This window comes from Austrofundulus limnaeus, unplaced genomic scaffold, assembly GCF_001266775.1.
Source record: "Austrofundulus limnaeus strain Quisiro unplaced genomic scaffold, Austrofundulus_limnaeus-1.0 Scaffold33, whole genome shotgun sequence".
Classification (NCBI taxonomy): Eukaryota; Metazoa; Chordata; class Actinopteri; order Cyprinodontiformes; family Rivulidae; genus Austrofundulus; species Austrofundulus limnaeus.
Genome location: NW_013952435.1, coordinates 223,074 through 227,080, shown reverse-complemented (window position 1 = coordinate 227,080; position 4,007 = coordinate 223,074). Strand labels below are relative to the sequence as shown.

General features: G+C 44.4%; 1 protein-coding gene across 6 annotated transcripts in view; it reads right to left on the bottom strand.

Annotated features, from left to right (window-relative positions):
• Positions 1 to 4,007, bottom strand: part of LOC106515866 (signal-induced proliferation-associated 1-like protein 2) — a 138,434-nt gene that overhangs the window by 12,540 nt on the left and 121,887 nt on the right. The window lies entirely within an intron of this gene.

Below are 4,007 nucleotides of genomic sequence, written 5' to 3'. Positions count from 1 at the left end.
ATCTATATGTAAAAAATGTTACATTTACATCACATCATGGATCACATATTGATCAGATGCTGCTGCTGATTGATCAACTCTGTTGATGCAATCAGAAGGGAAACTTCACCAAAGTGAAACGTAAATCTGTTGATCTGTGTTTGATTACTCTGCCTGGCCTTCTCAAGGACCAATTGAATTTTGGAACTGAAAGTGAAAGTAGTCAAACTGAATTTTTCAGGCAGATTATTTTTTTCTAATTTCAAGCCAAAATATCTTATTTAACTTTTTTTCTTATTTTTGGAGTAAAGTGAGTAAATCGTAAACGGAGCGCCTGCTGAGGTGGGCGATAMAATAAGACGATTTTCAAAAACTGACCACACAAACATCAAATTCAGAGACTGAAACTGAATATTTACCAATTTTCTCACAGTTTTATATCTTCAGAAGTCACACCGCAGTGAGATACCACCCTACACTGACATGCACTGAGGAGTTAATTAAGTTAAATTAAATTTCTGATTTTTTTGTGAAGACATCTCAGTTCTATAAGGCAGCTTCTGAAGTTCCAGACTGCAAAGCATTAAAAGGTAAAACCTGCTGGAGAACAGGCTTATTTAAAGGGTAAAAACTAAATTAAAAAGGACTTAAAATTTGAATTTGAATAAAAAATACCAGAAATCCCTAAAACCATAATTACACCACTCGACATGAATTTAAGATATCGCATCCAGAGAAGACAAAACCAACGTATCTTGCAGTAAAATGTGTCTAAAGACCATTTGAGCTGATTACTGCAACTCATTCAGGTTCCTTTTGTCTTTTGGCAGATGTTGTTTCCTTAAAGTCACAGATAAGTAAATCCATCTGCACCGACTAAACCCTCCGTCGGCCAAACAAATCAGACGAGCCTAATCGTGATCCAGAATCAGACTGTTTATCTTGGATCTGTCARGGATTCCCAGAGAAGGAGCTTGTGGGCAAAAGGATGGAAAATCTGTTCTGGTTCTGTTTTTAGAGATCCTGGAGCTGACCTGGTTCAGCCTTATTGATCTCTGCGTGTTTGTGTTTGTTTGTGGCGACTTTTACTGTCCTGGATGTGGCTGTGGATAAACGTTTTTCTGTCCCCAGCTGGAGTTTCAATTCCTCACCATGATATATTTAGTGGTGCAACAAAAAGCCTTTTGCAGCGAGATCAGTCAGGAAGTCCATTTACCTCGGAGGTGAAAATTAGCATCGTTACATGGGACAGCGCTGTAGAGATGCTGGTGTTTCATGGCTGTGGTCAGAGTTTTGACAGAGGATCCCCCGTTTAAACAACACAAACCCACAAAGACCAGCCCCATCCATCATTGTCCCATTTGGCTTACATAAATACAGCAGGAGTGACATCAAAAGTAGCCACAAATGATAGATGAAGCAGCTGTGCAGATGGGTAAACGTCTGCCTGTTGCTTCCCAGCTGTAACCCACATTGGACCGCTATCTCCACAAGCCAACACCCAGCTGTCTCAGTTTCAAAGACAGATCCCCCACAAATCCCACAGTGAGAATTTAACAAACATCTACTCTGTCCTTAAAGCAGCCGAACATCAACAGCCTCCTTAAACCCAACGCCGTTTTTCCTCCCACTGCGAGCTTTCCCAGCCCGGCGTTACAACCCTGCAAGGCTCATCGGAACGTCTTTAAAAAGAATTTGACGCTTTCGTTCGAAGCAGAAAATAGCTCCAATAAAAAGAAACACCCTAATATTCTGCAGAGCGCCATCTTTTCATTACATCCACAGCATCCAGCTGGTGTTTAACTGAACCTGCTGTGCTGGATATCAGGAAACGGTTTTAATAAAACCTGCAGGATTATCAGTCATTCAAGTGAGTCTAAAGCTGTTTTTTTTTTTTTTTTGAATGACTGTGCCGTTAGATCTTTGAGTTTCTTTGTTCCACTGCAACCTTCTTATCAGCCATGCCAGCTCAGACACAACCACCTGGGTTTTTCCTGATTTCCCTCCTCGGAGCTCGAACGGAACTAAGATAGCCACCAGCATGGGGGACCCCCTTTGACGTGCCTCTCGGGAGGATGTTTAGGACAATTCAGAGGCTTTTATTATTTTCCTASCCAAGGTTCAAAAGTGGAATGTTTTGAGAGGCTGAGCTGTGAGCGGCCTTTCCCTTACGTCAGCGACACAATGGTTCGTGTGTACGTGGAGGGGGCATCTGAGAAAACCTGTTCACCCCTACAGAGACCACAGTGGCAATGGCAGCCATCTTAAATTNATTTTACATTTTGCTCCAGGACCGTGCAAACCGAGCAGCATCGGAGCTGTTCTGGACGTTGCCCAAACTGCGACCGTGTCCTGGCAGCCCGGAGCAGGAGCGGAGTATTACGTCGGCCTGATGACGTCTTCATCGGGCCACGCTAGCCGCTGCTCCACCAACCTGACCGGCTGCCAGCAGAGCTCCCTGCAGTGTGGAGAGGAGTACAACGTCACCGTCGTTGCAGTTGGAGAGACGTGTAACAGCTCCGCTCAGATGGCGGGGTACCTCACCACAGGTACAGATCCGTGTGAGTGCCGGTGTGTGTTTGGTGATTGCTTCATTTTTATTTTTGTTTTTCTTTTCCTCAGCTCCCTGCCTGCCCAGCCAGCTTCATGTTGACGTCAGCTGCGAGTCTGACGGTGACGCTGCGGTGTCCTGGAGCTCAACCTCCGGCGCAGCAAACGTTTCGCTGAAGGCCCTCGTTGGAGGGACTCTTCAAACTCTGTGCACCACCCAGCAGAGCGGCTGTAACGTGACAGGTTTAAGCTGCGGGGAGACGTACAGTCTCAGCCTCGCCACCAGCAACGAGCAGTACAGCCTCACTGCGCCGGTGCATGTCAACCTCACCACACGTACGTTTAAAACACAGCTCCTTTCATGGCAGCGTTCAGTCTGTTTGTCCACAAGGTGAATATTTCTCCATCCAACACCTTTTCTTTAACAGGGCCCTGCCCTCCTCAGAGTGTGGCCGTCAGCATGCAGTGTGGCTCTCGTACCGCTGACCTGTCCTGGGAGGGACAACCTGATGTTGAGCTGTACACAGCAAGTGCAATCAAAGCTTCAGGGGGAGACGTAACAAAATACAACTCCACAGGCTCGAGCTGTCGGTTTTCTGGCCTGGACTGTGGAGAAACGTATACCTTTACAGTCAGAGCGTACGGTCAGGGCTGCTGGAGCCTGACCAGTAACACCGTACTCATCCAAACAGGTACAGAGGCTGAAGACGGATACAACCTGTCCTGGAGGACAGCTCAACACAATGACTGTTCTCTCTCTCTCTCCNCTTTATTTTTTTGAGCAGTATAGTTTCCCCATAAAGAAACATTGAAATCAAACTCCTTCCAAAATATTGAAATCAGCTTCAGCACTCTTACTCTATTTTTGTCTTTATTTTGTCACCTTTAATTTTTAGGCACTATTTGGCTAATTTTAGCTTTTAGCTGGAATTTGATGACTTTTAGTTTTTAACTATTTTCATCCACCCTTCTCCTAAAATAACCTTAAGCTAGCCTTTTGCTATTGTTAGCAAGATATTCAATAATGTTGGCTATTATCTGCTAATATTATCTTTTTCTCAGCAGCTACACCTTTTCTACTTCAACTCTTATCTTGTGTTTTGCTTTATTTTAGCTTTTAGCATTTGCTGTATTTTGGTAGCCTTTAGCTAAAATTAACTTTTGGCTAGTCTTTTTTTCACCATTGGTGTCCAGCTACCATTTTACTGCCTTTAGCTAATATTTTGGTACTTATTGCATTAATGACTCATTTTCAGCCTTTTTATCAGATTTCAGCCGTCATCATCACTTAGTTTTCACAGGAAAAAAGCATTTATTTAGTTTTGACTTTGCATTTGTTGTGTTTTACCTGTGACTCGTGTCCCTCCTCTCTCCACAGGTCCATGCACTCCCTCACACGTGGCTCCCTCTCTGCAGTGTGAGATGGACAGAGGCTCTGTCAGCTGGAGTCCCAGTGATGGTGCTGAATCATACGTTGC